Here is a 17,094-nt window from a genome sequence, read left to right on the forward strand (position 1 = left end):
TACCAAGTTAGAGTCTGGGAAATTTGCCTTAATTTGCCTAGTACCCTAATGTTTGCAACTTGGAGTTTCAGAAAAATTAAATAGGTTGCCCCAAACTACACTAGCCTTTTAAGCACATCAGAATGCATGTGTTGGTAAATAACATGGTTCTGACTATTCTCTACAGTAATATATTCAGAATTCTGATTTGCTATCAAAGTTGATCGGCCGAAATCATAGATACCTGAATCATCTTTTCTAAACAAGGTCAACTAAAATATTTAAGAGGAGGGAGATTGATGTTACTGGGTATCCATTACATGTCAGGCTTATTACTATTCCTTTTCACATACTTTATGTGCTTTAAAAGGCAGAATATCTTTAAGCACAGAGCACTGCTGATTACACATACAGAGGCACCCAAAGTGCATGAAAGTGAAGTTAATTACTCATGCTCTGATCTGTCCTACCTCTATCAGCTTCCAAACTAAATCTCTCCCAAATGTTTAAAGTCATCCCTCAATGTTACTGCTCCTCTCTGGAGAAGAAATAAGAAAATATGTGAACTACATGCACATATATACTATTTTAACTGGGATTAAACTAAATTTGGTATTTTAAACTAGGTCCCCTACTAAATTTTGGTATTTTAAACTTCAGGTCCCTATTTGATAAACAAATCTATATTTTTGATATTTTATAGTGTTCAAAGGATGTGGGCAGCAATGAAAGGTATTAAACTTAACATTTAATTTCAACAATCCAACTTCCTGTATATTCTCATAATTCCTAAAATTTGGAGGGATTTGTCCTGTGGAATTTTTACAGTATACTAATATAGACAAGTGAATGTGGGTTTTTTTCACCGTTTTAGTATTTATAACTCTTGTTATTCCACAATGTTCAATTAATAAAAAATTTTAGTTATTTCTTTCTTGTTCTGAATTTAACAGCAGTGCTTCTGCTATTTTATAATTTAATATGTTTCTACTTGTACATGTGTAAATGTTTCTGCTGTGTAAATTTGAAGAAAACATAGTTATTGAAAATTAAGGAAATATCTTCAGATTTACCTTTAATAATGGATTTTCATATGAAAATTCATATTAGAATTTATCAAATACATTATCAATTTTTGTCAAAATGAGCTTATGATTATTTGGGACACGTTGCAATTCTCATATTAGTGAATCTTATAGTTGTAGCATGAGTATGAGTTTGTCTTGAACATTTGTTCTTTTAATGTGATTGGATTATATTGACAAAGATTTTATAAAGAATATATGTAGACAGAGGAAGCAGTATTGAGTTATTTTGGTTTACTGTGACTTTTGGGGCTTTATATAAACTTTTTTTCTAGATTCTTCATGATTTAAAGTTAATAGTGTATGGTCCATTGAATGAAATGCTATTTAACACAGTAGTACAGGTTTTGAGAAAGTAGTTCTTTTGTCCACAATTTCTAGTTCTTCCATTAGTTGGTTTAATTGTGGTTTTATAACAATACTTGAGTGAATATTTGGATTTTATATAAATTAGAAAAACTATTAACCCAGAATTTCAGAAAGTCATCTCAGAATCCTTTCATTTTTGCATGCATTTGTTATTTCCCTTTTTGAGGTCTAAATTTGCTTACACAGTACATTATTTTCATTGTTTATCAAATGATTGTCTCTTGGTTTATTTAAATTGCCCTGTTTTGTTCTTACTTTGGAATATTTATCAGTCTCATCTTAGTTCATTTAAGGTTATTTTAGGCTTCTTAATTGTTTTCATACTGTATCAACCAGTTCAACCGGAGAAGCCTAACCAGTAATGTAGGTGTATGTAAAATATATATAAGGGGATGACTTATAAGATTGTGGCAAGTCCAGTATTTGTAAAGCAGGGATTCAGGAAGGAATGATCATAAATACGTTTTAGCCCATGTGTATGGGCAGAAACTGTGTCTATAAGTAATCAGGAAGGAATTCTTATGAGCAAGATGGAAATTATGAGATGGTAGACGTTACTTTGTACAGGTGTTGTACCTTCTCTATGGCATGCAAACCTTAGCCCTGCTTTAAGGTCTTCTAATTGATTAAGTCAGGCCTCATCTGATCAAAAATCAGTTAATTAGGGATTTTACTCTTGAAGACACCCTGCACAACAAAGCTCAGGTGAGTGTTTAAATAACTGAGGACGGTGTCCTAACCAAGTTGACATGTAAAAAATATACACTTCTCTGTGCATCCTGTTTTCCTTTTCCTTCTTAATGATTTCTAAAGGAAACTGTTTTTGGTTTGACATTACTACATTTATGAATGGAAATATCTTGCTCAAAGTTATTCTTACCAGTTTCTGAAGTGAAATACAGCTTATTAATTTCTTCCATCTAATTTGTATAAAAGTCACATATTTGCATACGTGCCACCTGTCTCAATTAACCACCATATTTGGAATAAAAGGAATTTGTGGCACGTAATTCCTGGTCTTGCAGTGCCTAGCTGCTTTGCTGTCTCCCATTTCTCCCATTCTTAGTTCTATTTCGAGCTTGAAAAACCAGACTCACAGGAGATCTTGTACCAGCGAGGCTGGACTTCCCGTTTCTTACCAATATAAAGCTGACCTGCATAACTGCCCCATCAGGGGCAGTGACTATCAATCTTATGGTCTTCAGGAAGCAGAGAGAGAAGGGAGGATCCAGGGAGGAAGATACACTCTTCTAGGTCTTGCCCCCAGTGGACTACCACTTCCCACCAAATCCCACCTCTTAAGGGCAAGGGACCCGAACATCTTCCAGAAGCTGCACCTCTGAACACATGAGATCTCTGGGGGACATTTAAGATCTAAGCCTTAAGAAGAGGTTTATTTTGGCTCATGTTTTGCAGGATTCCGTTCATGGTTGATTGGCTGCAAGACAGAAATAAGGTGGCAGAGGGAGATGATGGAGGAAAGCTGTTCAACTAATGGCAGTCAGAAAGGAAAGCGAGTAGAAAGGAGTATTTCCGAGAATGGGAGTATACCTTCCCAGGTTAGGCCCCCAGTGACCTTTGTTCATCCACGTTCAAGCTCCTAGTGACACGCTCAGCTACTGAATCAATCAATGCATGAATTCACTGATGACTATGGCACCTCCATGACCCAATCACCTTCAAGCATATGAGGCTTTTGGGGGGACATTTTAGATTTAAATCGCATAAGGAACTAAACATACTTCACTGATCTCTCTACTGCTTGATACAGAAGCAAGAACACATTCAGTTATATTTTTAGCCTCCATGAAAGAAACCATGATGCCTGCCGGTCCTCACTCAGGCTTCAAGCTGGGTATGAGAAAGCCAGTTTGTTCACGGCCCGTGCACAGAGCTGGAGCTCTATGGAAAGTTCTGCCGAATTGTTAGCATGTTCTTCCCATAGTTAACTTTCCCCTACTCTGGCTGCCTTTGTTCTGGTGATCTGAGGCTTCAAGTGCTGCCAGCAGTCCAGCCTGCCATGGAATTAAAAGCCTTTTGACCACTGCACCTTCTCGCCCAGTGTTTCCTTAATGCTACTCTGGACACGTGCCTGGCAGAATGTTGGGGACCCAAGGGGAAATCTCTAAGTATAATTTGTTAATATAATAGTGCCCTGGGTGCCCCTTCAGCAAAGCATCACCCCGGCTCTGGTGTTCTAAGGGCCCATATGGGTACTAGCCTGCTTTTGTGCTTTGGATATTTTCCCACATGATAGCCATCTGTCTGGAAAGCTGTTACCCCTTTTGGCCACCATGCCTCAATTACTAATGTTCAGGGAAATCTTCTAGCCAGCCACTTCCTATAAGCTTTGCTTCTGGGGGTCATTTAAGTTCCTACTGAGTTTATGTGCTGAAATGTGAAGGCTCATCAGTCATTCGTCTGTCTGTGTATTGTGCAAACTGGAATCCTTTTGATCACTGAATAAGCATTGTGCTGAGAAACTGATGACCCTTTCTACCATTAACTGGCCCATATGCAATGGAAATTCGTACTCTTTCAGCTATTGGTATTCCTTCATTAGTTTCCTCAAGGATCTTTCAAATACCAACCTACCTGCTCCGGAGGGTCCATGAATCTTTTTAGACCCAACCCTGCCCATGTTCTGGGAAATGGAGTTTTCTTTTAACCAACATCCTGCCTGCTGTTCAACTGAATCTTTTCCCCATCTATCTGCCCTTTCCTTCACTGAGAGTCCCAGACTCTCAGTGACACCTGGCTGGCAGAGTTGCGGAAAGTACTTCCAACCAAAGTTTGCTCCTGCACTGGTACCCTGGATGCCCTCTCAGTGATCAGACTACCCTCTGACTTCAGCCTTGAGGATCTTTATGGGCACTAGCCTTTTCGTGTGCTATAGAATATCGGACACTATCCACATCTTAAGTGTGAGCTCCTTGTCTCCAGAACTACGATAAAATAAATATGGGCTGTTTAGTCATCCTTTCAGGGGTATTTTGTTGTGATAACACCAGAAAACTAGTTCACTTCCCTGTACTACTACTTGTGACATAATATTTCAGCATATATGTGCCTGGGGGAACACCAGCTACCAGACATCCTGGTACCACTTTCACTTGGCACCCAGCTAATCTGGTGGAGAATCAAGGTTTCTTTGAGGATCAGCTTTTTTCCTGCTGCGGAAAAGAGACCAATTTTGGATACTGCATTGGCCTCTTCCAGGAGAACTGGGGGCCATACAGATCTTAGCCAGCCCACAAGCTGAAGAAGCAAGACTCTTTTCAACCATACCTTGTCCATACCAGTGGGGAAACTTCTAGTCATCAATTGGCAAACCCACCAGCATTCCAACAGCACTTCCATTCCCTAATCTGTCTTTGTCCTGCAGATATGTGGATACATAGTCTACCAGCAGCCTGACCACATGTGGAACCAAGAGTCTTTTTAGCTTTTACATATAGCATCCACTGCAGGCAAAAGGGCTCCTGTGGATACATGCCTGGCAGGGTATAGATGCCACGGGGATGCTTCTAAACACAATTTTCCCTATACACTGGTGCCCTGGGTGCTCTTTCAGTGACCAGAACACCCCACACTGATGTCTTCAAGGTCCGTATGATTACAAGGTAACTCCTCTGCTGTAAAATACTAATTCCATTGGCAAGAACGCACCTAGAATTCTGATACTCTAAAGCTTTTTGGCCACCGTATATCCATTTGTTGGTATCCTACAGAACTTCCTAGTAAGCCAGTTTTTGCTACCTAGGGTTTCTTATCTCCTTTCAGCCCTCATTCTTTCCCAGAGCCAAGGAACTAAAGGTTCTTTAGCAGCCGGCATGCCCATATGATGCAAAAAAGAGATCAGGTCTCCAGAAAGGGAACCAAGGGCTTCTCTGACCATCGTTCAACCCCTGTGCTATGGAACCTAAAGCCTTTTGCCACTGTCCACATGCAGTGGTGATTCTAGAGATCTTTTACTCACCAGCCGGCCAGCACATTAGAGTTGCACAGGTCTTTACACTCCCAAGGCTGCCTGTGTTCTAGGGAACTATAAACTCTTTAGACTATCAACCTTCCTACAGGCTGTGGAATTCAGAGACTTTTGGGTGTCGGTCATTCTGCCTTCTTTGCCTCTGAGACTCTTCTAGACATGTATCTGCCAGTGCATTTCTGCCTTAGAGGTGTGTCCAGAAACTCTTTCCCTTTCAGGATAGGGCATATCCACAAGCTGCGGACCAGACGGAGAGAGCCTAGTCACCCATTTGTAGCCAGCCATCCTACACAATGGGCTCCTGAGGACACTAATGCGTACCACACTGCTCCTTTGTGGTGGAACACAAAGGCCTGTTAGTAACCATTGATCCCAATTCTTGCTGCATAAAACACCTTTGTGTCAACATATTCCACCTTTGTGGTTACCTGCAGAACCTCCTGGCTGCCAGATTTCCTACCAGTTATGCGGCTTGATCAAAATATACTGGTAATGTTTAGATTTTAAAAATTATTACAGGAAAACACACGTTACCATTAATCCTTCTCAAAATATTCTTCCTTACTTCAAACAAGCTTATTCCATTGTTTTTGACAGTTCCTGAAGCAGTTCTGCCAATCCTCTTTTCTGAGTGTCTTTAAAAGGTATTTTCAAAACTAAAATGAGAACTGCTGCCGAGTGTCATCCAACCAAAAAGCGAACTTATAAAAATATTACCGTTTGTCTTCACCCACTTTATTCACTGGGTCTGGTACTGTGCAACTTCTGGCTCTTCCACAAAATCAAATTGACCATAACAAGTAAACTTTTTAAATAAATTCAGCATGAAGTCAGCCACAACAGCACAGCTAAAGACAGTCACAAGAGGAGCCTTCCTGAACTGCTTCAGAAAAGGGCAAGAAACTTTACTTTAGGAATTTTCTATGATAGCCTTTGTAGAGCAATAAAATGATGTGAGATGTATATTTATAAGTTTCGCTAGGCTTCTATAAAATACTGACATAGGGACTAAGGGGTGTAACACAGTGGTAGCATGTATATTTAGCATGTGTCAACCCCAGGGTTCACTCCTCAGCACACACACACAAAAACTATTAAAATGCTGGAGCACGATAGATACTTCAGTTATTCCCCTCCAAATTTCTCTGTAAAGCAGAAGCTACCAAGGGCTAAAATTTATAGTAAACATTCTACATATAGGTATGTAAAAAAAAGAATACTTCTGTTTTAAAATAAAATAATTTTGTTGTTATCTGTGTCTTTCTTGTGAGAGTCTTTTTGGTTTATGTTCTGTACTGAGTAACTTATTTGAGGATAGTGATACACAGTGTAAGTATTGTTATTCTTTTATTATTTGGTTATGAAAATTTGTTTTATTTTTCAAAAAAATAAAAAAGAACTGCTTGTTTCTGAATAAGAAACAGAAAAAGGTAGGACAAAACCTGAATGGGTATAAAAAGCTGTGAAAGTTTCATTAAAAGGGAATTTTTCTGTGGGCAAAATGCACTAAGCTTGCTAAATTTACTTATAAGATTTTTAAAAGAGCTCTAGTGTCTAATATTATAGAGATGCTGAACTGGAATCTTTCTTTTCTATCATTAAAATGACAGTATTTTATTGGATTATTGTTTTGCTTTTAAAGTTATAAGAGACTTTTCTTTACTGTCTCAGTAATCTGCTGTGAAGACACTGTCTTCAAAGAATTATTTCCTGGGTATTATGTTGACTTTCTCATGTTCTTGCATATTTAAGAAAACAAATTGGTCTCATGTGAAAAATAAACTAAAGTTTTGTTTTTTATAATCATGTTACCTCCTATATTTATTTTTAAAATCTTTCATTGTCACTTAGATTAAATAGGCAGGCAAGTACTGTTTGTCATTCACCTCGTGATTCTATTTAATTGAGTGTTCAAATCTCCTGACAACTTTTGACATTTTGCTTTCCTTAAATTAGACCCTAAATGCTATCATTTGCACCTAAAATTGTCTCTGCATTTCCCAGAAGGCCCCTGAAAGATGACAAAGGACTTATTCTTTCACCATGTACAAAGGGATATACTTGAAAAAATTAGGATTATTTGATATATTGAGTCTCATAGGAAGTAATGTCAGATCAGAGGAGATGTTAAGCCTCCCACAGGCTAAATCTGTATGGATAAAATGTTGTTAATATAAATATTTCAGGAATTACATGAAGTTCTCAGAGAACTTTCAATGCCCCGAATGTCTATTCTCATTATCAAATTCTTGGTGCCATTGTGCTTCATGTTAGACAACAAATAGTACGAGGCTTTTCCAGTTATTTCTTTAAAATGTTAACTTCCCATAGTTTTACTTCTTAAAGTTGAATCCAGTGTGTTCTAGGCCAATGGTTTTCAACAGGAAGCCACATTCCTGTTCTATGGCACTTCATTCCTATATTGATGCTAGGACCTACTTCAGACATACGGAACGTCTTCACTTGATATAACCATTATATTCTGGTATATTCTGACTAATACTATATTTATGCACTATTACATCTCAGGCTATTATATAGTATATGTTAAGTTTTTTTCTCCATAAACATTTTGTTTATCCATTTCCATAAATTAAATATCTGTTTGTGACAGTTAAACTAGATTCTCAACTTGATTGGCTTGGGAGCTGCCTCGGGCTTAGCAAAGCCCATTTCTGGGTAGGTAATGGAGGCATGCTTTTTTGGTCCCCATCCGGTCCCTGATTTCTTCCTCTCTGACACTGTTCCCCTGCTCTGCTTCCCTGCCACCACGAACTGAGCAGCACTTTGTTCCCCCACACTCTTCCTTCATGCCATCCCTGCCTTGAAGACAGCTGATCATGGACTCAGTCCTCTGAAACTGTGAGCAAGAAAAATCTCTCCTCTTTTAAATTGTCAAGTCAGTTATCGTGTCCAGCAATGGGACCATTCACTGTTCTTTGTAAAAAAAGAATCATCATACTGTACATATTTTGCCTAAAGTATTTTGTTTTGACTTTTCGTTGTTTTTACATACCGAAAAACAACCAAATGTCCCATTAAAGAACATCATTTTTATAATGAAATTTCATCAGATTTTTAATTTTGAAAATTATGAGTAATATGCTAACTACAACCATTTTGCATCTTCTGCTGTGTACAGGTAGTTTTATGTTTTACTCTCATGCTTCCCTGAATGCACTTGGAGTAAACCACAGTCCACAGTGTTCATCTTTAACAGAGATGGATTATCTCAGAGAATTGTGTAAAAGGACTATACCAGCTGGGGACTCATAGACACAGACCTCTCGTGGCCTCACTTCAACAACTTTGAGTGCATACAGTAGCCTGTGTCGGCATTTCTATAACTTTGGTAGAAAAACACAGATTGGTTTATGAGACTGGAAACCAATACCAAGTGGAAGAAGAATTCACTTGCATAGCTTGGAATTAACTGATGAAGGATGATTACAGGTGTTCTTAGAAACTTTGCTAGTGCTTGAATGGTCTATCTTCCGGATATGAGGATCTCCATTCTTTGTTATCTTAAGCTATTTCTAATTTATATTAATGTAGTAGACTATACTTTTGTAAAATGAAATGAATCATTTATCTTTCTCTTCCTACTTGGTGCCTCCATAATTCAGCAACTCTTACTGAGCATTCTTATTTTCATTACAATGCAGTTATTTGCATATGCTTGATAAGAATCTGCCTTGTTAACAGAATGCAATTAGAAACATTGTGTATATAATCAAAGCTTTGATTGGAATGTCATATTTGAGAATGATGCTCATTTAATGAGATGACTAGACACTCTTAAGGAGCTAAGGTTGACTTTTTGGCTCCAGTGTTTACAAAGTTGTCCTGGGAAAACTGGCACCTAGTTTCCAAGTTTTCCAGCTTTACAAGTTTTATTTTTATTTAAGAAAATGAAAGAGTGAAAACATATTAATAAACACACATACATTTACAAAATAACACAAGAACAATACAAGCAATACTGAAATTCAGACAAGGTGATAGGAAATCAACAATGGTTATCGTATTACATATTGACTTCTTCAAAGTGGTTCCTCAGGAAAACAAATGGAGACATGCAAGACTGATCAAATAATTAATCATTAACTTTCCTTTCAATAAAGCAATGGAAGTCAGTAATACAACTATGTTAGCTATCCTGCATATACATACTTACATAATTTCCCCTTCTTTCTTTTCTCTTTTCCCTCATCCCAGTTGCTCTTTACTTTTGAACAGTTTCCTTTCATTTCACAATTTCTGCCATACCTCCTAATTTTATTCACTCTTTCAGTGAGATAATAGTGAGATAATACATTGTTTACACATGCGGTCTGATTTATTTCACTTAAGAGTATGGTCTCCGGTTGTGTCCATTTTTCTATAAAAGCCTCGAGTTTATCTTTCTTTATAGCTGGAAGCTTTACAAATTACTACCAAAAATCACTTCTTCAATGATCAAGGAGGTTTAGAATATTATGATGACTTTAGTAAGAGAGAAATTCATGCACAACTCCAGCTACTGTAGGCAAAATGTGATGGCAAATTCTTGGCTGGGATTTGTAGCCTCAAGAAGCTTTTTAAAAGTCATAGCTAAGATTCTTCAGCAAAACAAACTTTAAAAGGATCTACAGGAAATTACCACTCTTGTTACACTTACGTGATAATGAGGCCAACTCTAAGAAGACCAATGACCCAAAATAATACTCCTTTGATATTACTGTTGCTCAAAGTGTGTGTATGTGGTTGTAGAATAAAATTTAATATTTCCATAAAAACCTAATTTATACCAATAGTGATCTCAGGAAAGGAAATATGTACCAAAGAAGTTAAAGATTTTTACATAAAAGATTACAAAATTTGGTGAAAGGAATTGAAGAAGACAAAAATAAAGGAAAAGAAATCCCGAGTTTGTGGGTTGGAAAAATTAATACTATAAAATGTCCATATGACCCATAGAAACACAGAGATTCAACACAATCTCTATCAAAATTCTAATGACATTTTGCACAGAAATAGAAAAAAATGATTAAGTTTTTATGGAATCACAAACTTCCCAATTAAGCAAAACAATCTAACCAAAGGAAAGAAGCACTCTATGTAATATAATAAGTTACATGTATAAAAAGCATGCATCATAAAATTGATATATCAAAATTAAAAATTAAGTTCAAACTCAAGTTATATGAATTGTAAGAATCTCCATATTTTATATTTTTACAGAATAAAGAATACTAAGAATTAATATTTTATGTGTGGTGCTGAGGATTTAAGCCATGGCCTTCACACTGAGCTACATCCCTATTCATCTTTTATTTTTATTTTGAGACAGTGTCTCTGTAAATTGCTAAATTTCCCAGGCTGGACTCAAACTTGAGATCCTCTTGTCTCAGCCTTCCTGAGTTCTGGGATTACAGAAGTATGCCAACAAACCCTGCTAAAATTAGTATAAAAATGAAAAATTATATTGGAGGCATCACATTTCCTGATTTTATATTATATTATAAATTAATAGTAATCAAAAGAGTATGGTACTGACATAAAAGGAGACACACAGACCAATGGAACCAAACAGAGAACCTAGAAATACACTCACATACGTAATCAACCAATTTTCAGTAAGGGTGCCAAGAATCCAAAATGGGAAAACAATAGGCTTCTCAATAAATGATTTTGGGACAGCTGAATACCTATATGCAAAAAAATGAAATTGGACACACTGTATACCATACACAAAAAGTAACTCAAAATAGAATAAAGACTTAAATGTAAGACTTTAAACCATGGAATTCCTAGAAAAAAAATACAGGAATATCTGCTTAACTTTGATCTTGGCAATTATTTTTTGATTTGGACACCAAATGTTCAGGAATTAAAAGCAAAATTAACAAGTGAGATTATATCAATCTAAAAACTTCTATACAAATAAAATAATTGGCACGATAAAAAAGTAATAATCAGAATAAGAGAAAGTATTTGCAAACCACATAGCAAAGAATGTTTATGTATGAAACATACTGTATAAGGAACTCACTCAACTCAATCGCTAAAAGTAAATAATCTGATTTGAAAAGGGCAAATTATCTATACTGACATTTCTCTAAAGAAGACAAAAATGGCCAATAATTGTATGAAGAGATGCTCAGCATTACCATCAGTGAAATCCAAATCAAAAGTGTGAGATATCCCACTATACCTAGTAGGATAACTATTACCAAAACGCAAGGGCTAACAAGTACTGGCATGGGTACACAAAACAAGGAAGCCTTGCACATTTTTGGCCGTAATGTAAATTGGTGCCTCCATTGTGGAAAACAGTATTAAGGTTCCTAAAGAAATTAAAAGTGGAATTATCATATGACGTAGCAATCCACCTCTGGGTATATACACAAAAGAAATCAAATTCATATTTTAAAGAGATATAAATACTGCCATGATTGTTGCAGCATATTAATCAAGATACAGAAATAACCTGTGTCTATCCATAAATGAACAAACTGAATGAAAGTTGTCACACACACAGACACACACACACTCACACACACATACACACACACAGCAATATTACTCTGACTTTTAGACTTTTAAAAGGAGATCTTGCAGTGTAAGACCTAAACAACATTTTGCTAAGTGAAATAAACCAGACAGAAAAGAAAATCACTGTATGTACTCACTTGTATGTGAAATCTGTTTTTTATTAAATCAAATACATAGAGTGCAGAAAGGAGGTTACCAGGGGTGGAGTGATGATGGAAATGGGGAATATAGGTCAAAGTCTACGAAGCTGCAGTTGTATGGCTTCAATAAGTCTACAGTAGTAACGTACAGCATGAAGATTGAACATAACGATATTCTATGATGGAAATTTGCCCAAACAGAGTAGATTTTAGGTACTGTCACCACAGAGAGAAAGATAACTGTGTAACATGATGAAAATGCTTAATTTGTACAGTTTTTAAATGCATACAGCAATAAAAAATATCCTACGGCCTATCCTTTTAGATTACCACATTCTGGCTCTATTCCTTATTTTTGAGCTTTTTCAGTTATGCATGTGTTCTCTTGTCTGGCAGAGATTTAATTGATTTCTTCTCCTACTGCTGACTATAGTCACTGGATCCTCAACAAAGGAATCAAAAACATACACCTAGGGCCTCGGTTAATTTTCTTGTTGGTGAGACAAAATACCCAAAATGCAAAGTTAAAGGAAAAAAGGTTTATTTCAGCTCAGACTTTGTAGAAGTTCCAGTCCCTAGCTGGTTGGTGCCAGGGTAGGGTGACATGGCAGAGGGGTATCACGGAGCTAAAACAGTCCATAGCACGGCAGGGCAGGCAGAAGGCAGCAAGTAGCAATGGCAGCAGCAGCAGCAGCAGCCTGCCTTCTTTCCCTATATTCTATCCAGCCTGCAAGCCTACGGATTGGTGCCACCCACGCCTACGGTGGGGCTTGCAGTATCCACACCCTTTATCTCACTATTATACCATTAATCTACTTTCACACATCTGTCTGAAGGCAACCACCTTCGAAACCCCAAACCTGTGGCCGCATGAGGCTTTGGAGGATGTCTAGATACAAGCCACAGCACAGGGGGAAAGTGCCTTTTTAACTAATGATGCTGGGAATACTGTATTTCCACATGTAGAAGTCTGAATCTATATCCCTGTCTCTCATCCTGTACAAAATTCTATTCAAAGTGGATCAGGGACCTAAGGGTAAGATTTGAAATTGTTAAAAGTAAACTTAGCAGAAACACTTGAAGTCATAGTCACAGGCCTATGACTAAATAGTACTCGAGTAGCATAGGAAATAATATCAAGAATCAACAAATGAGACCACATCAAAGTTTACAATTTATGATCAAGAACAACAACAAAACAATCTGCGAACTTGAGAAGCTCTTCTGGCCACCGCCATTCCTGCCTGCTGGGGAACCAGCATTGTAGCCATCTGCTCACATGCAGGGCCCTTCTGGAGTCTGTCAGGATGTTGTGCTGTTGTCACAGGGAGCCTTCTTGCCATTTTCATCAGTCATATTGGTGTCCCCAAGCACTCTTTCAACCAGCATCATGCTGACCTGATACGGTTCCGGTGGGCTTTGGGCTACCATCTTGCTGGTGGGCTGGGAGGCGGGAATTCTCCTGCCAATATGTCTGTGATTTGAGAACCCTGCTAGGCTTTGAGGAAGCAATGCCCTGTTTTGTTTAGTGTCAGCCTCTTGGTACTGCACACTCGTGATTCCAACTGGGTCCTGCAACTGCAGCATAAAAGCTGTTGTGACAGAAAGCTGCTCAGCTAGCACCAGAGGTGCTCTACCAGCAGGAGAGGGAGCCATCTTGGCTTCACTGAAATGTGTAGAACCCAGGATCCTGCACAGCCTCTCTGTCCCAAGTGAAGTAGATCCTGCCTCACCAGACCAAACTGATTAATCCAGGGAAGAGACTGGTGGTCAACAAAGTGGATATTCAGCTTGCTACCAGGCCAGGAGAGTGGGCAAGGTCAAAGCTACATAACCTGACCAGCAGAGTGCTCCCAACAGCACATGGAAGGTGCATAGGCCATTTGTAAAATGCTAAAAGCATATTCCAGAAAAATACTTCTCTCAATTTTTGGCAGCCTTTTAAAGGACAATTTTAAATTTTTATTTTGCTACATCCAGGCTTCCACAACTGAAGAGATTGCTGACATACTATTTTAAAAAGTTAAAAAAATCACAACTCCTGTGACATTTAGTTTTTTTAATAAAAAAGTTTATTGGAAATGGTACTACTGGAAGGGTCTCCAGCAGCAACACATGACTGCATTTGTTCATTGGGTTACAAGAGGTAGAACAAAAGGCCTTCAGGAGAAAGAAGAAAGAGAGTGAGAGAAGAGAGAAGGGAAAGGAAGGGAAGGGAAGGGAAGGGAAGGGAAGGGAAGGGAAGGGAAGGGAAGGGAAGGGAAGGGAAGGGAAGGGGAGGGGAGGGAAGGGAAGGGAAAGGAAAGGAAAGGAAAGGAAAGGAAAGGAAAGGAAAGGAAAGGAAAGGAAAAGGGAGCTCATATTTAGACAATACTTTTAATTTATAACTATTGTTCTGTGCATACATTTCTAGATTAAATTTATTTTATCTAATACATAAAAACAAAAAGTGCACAATTTATTAATGGGGGTAAGAATATTTTGACACATGTGTACATTATGTAATATTTAACCATGTTAAATATCTCTGTCTCCTCAGACATTTATTTCTTTAGCATGAAAACTTTGAAAATTCTGTCTTTTAAATTTTTGAACTACACATTACATTATTCTCATCCATAGTCACCCTGCTCTGCAATAACACACTAGAAATGTTGGCTCCTATCTAGCTGAAACTTAGCACTCCACTGAGCAACATTTTCCCATACCCCTCACTCCTACTCTCTCTAGTCTTCTTCTGCCTCCTGTCGCTATTCTACTCTCAACTACTGAGATCAGCTGTTTTAGATTCCACATGAGTCTGACCATGCTTGTCTGTCTGTACCTGGCTTATTTCCTTTAACATCGTATCTTACAGTTCTATCTAATATATTGCAAGTGACAGGATTTCATCCTTTTTCATGACTATATAGTATTCTGACACACATATTATATACCACATTTTCTTTATTCATTCGTCAGTTGATTAGCATTTACATTGATTCCATTTCTTGGCTATCATGAATAGTCCTGCAATAAACATAGGATTGCAGGTCTCTTTTCAACATACTGAATTAATTTCTTTTGTATGTATACACAGTAGTGAGATTATTGATCCTACAGTAGTTTTGAGAAATTAATGTTTTTGAGAATCCTCTATGTTGTCTTTTACAATGACTATAATAATTTACACTCCTACCAACAGTTTATGAAATGTCTGTATCATCCACATCCTTGCCAGTACTTGTCTTTTCTATAACAGAGACACAATGAATTCTTGATCATGTACTGAGACTGTGACATGAAATCCACCTTTAGAATATAAAGGTTTAGCCCCATTTTTTAAGAAGTACAAAGCTAATAAATGTTGGATCACTTTCCAACTTATTTGCAGCTTTATCAAATCAAGCCACAAGAGTATGAGAAAAATTTTACCGCCATTTCTTATTTTTATTTGTATAAATAACTTTATAGTTTTAACTAATTAAAAGATGTTAAAAAGTAGGTGAAGTAATTACAAAATGCACAGCAGAAAATAAGCACAGTTTGGTCTAGAGTCTGCTAATTAAACTCTAATTTCTCTCCTTCCCAATGGAAAACCTTAAAATAAACAATCCATCCATTAGCAAAGATCTGTCTGAACTTTAGGCTGGAGTCATGGAATGGCAGTATCAGCACAGATTAATTCACTATCACTTGACATTACCAACATAAACCTTATATTAAGTGAAAATGGTAAAGTTATATCCTATGAACACAAAAATATTTAGTGGCTTCACTCTCCGATAGAACAATTTATATTTCTATAGGCATTATTTTGAGTATATTCCAAATGTGTATTTGGTGTTTGGGGCACTAACTAGTAGAGTTTAAAATTTTCTAAAATTCATATCTCTTATTTAAATTGAGCCAGATATCTACTTTCTTATTATGAAGGAACATTTCCTTCCCTTGTTACAATTTAGAAAAGTTGTTCAGCCTTTAAGAGTGAAATTAAGATAATTTTGACAAATCTCACATTAGTCTGTGATTAAGAAAGCTTTTGGTTGGTGAATGAGAACAACAACGCATCCTAAAACACTCCTGCAATGAGTCTAGATCTGAAAGGAAATTGCACTGTTATAGACATGAGTAATTCTCCGTAACGTACAGCTCGGCAAAATCACCTGCATTAGTCAGATCTCTGTTGCTGCGACCAGAATACGTGGACATGCACAAGTTAAAGGAGTAGAAGCTTAATTTGGCCCTTGGTCAGGGGTTTCAGTCTCTGGTCAGCTGGCTCAAAGGGAGGAACACAATGCATAAAGGGCACAGTGACATGAATCTGTTCACTTCATGGCAGCTAGGAAACAGCAGGGTACCAGCACCATGTGGAGGTTGCAAAAACAGGGATATTAGACAGAGAAGGGACAATTGTAAGCTATTTTATGTTCCCGCTGATGATAGGACTGAGGCTCTTGAGCTCATATCATCAATGGGGAGTCTATCGCGCTGACGTAGTATGGGTTGGGTTAGGGACAGTAAGTTTACCTTTCCTTCTCCCTCACTAGAAAACTGCATCTATTTTTCTGATGACTTTATGTCCTATTGTTCATGGTAACAGAATTTAAGCCATCTTATCTTGTCTTTTAAAAAAAAGATAACACCTAAAACAGGGTATGCCATACGGACAAATCTGTAAAATGTAAGGCATTGGAGATTAAGCCCTAAATGTCTTAGCTATAGCCTAAAGCATTAGAAATAAAGGAATCATCATTATCCTCTGAGCGAGACACAGGTGGATCCTTAGAATCCCAAACTGCTATATTATACTTGATCAAATGTTCACAAACGCCCACTTCTTACCCTCACTTTGTTTTGACCGAATTTTACTTAGACTTCTCTCCTTCCCATGAGCCTCTGAGCTCTGATTGCTGCAGAGCCTTAGCAGACACTAAAGGTGGATGTGTCCGTCTTATCAGCTTTTCCTAGGCATCGTCTGACGATGGACGTTTCCCCCAGGTAGACCTCACTGGGT

This window comes from Chinchilla lanigera, unplaced genomic scaffold (assembly GCF_000276665.1).
Source record: "Chinchilla lanigera isolate Chin_1 unplaced genomic scaffold, ChiLan1.0 scaffold00130, whole genome shotgun sequence".
Classification (NCBI taxonomy): Eukaryota; Metazoa; Chordata; class Mammalia; order Rodentia; family Chinchillidae; genus Chinchilla; species Chinchilla lanigera.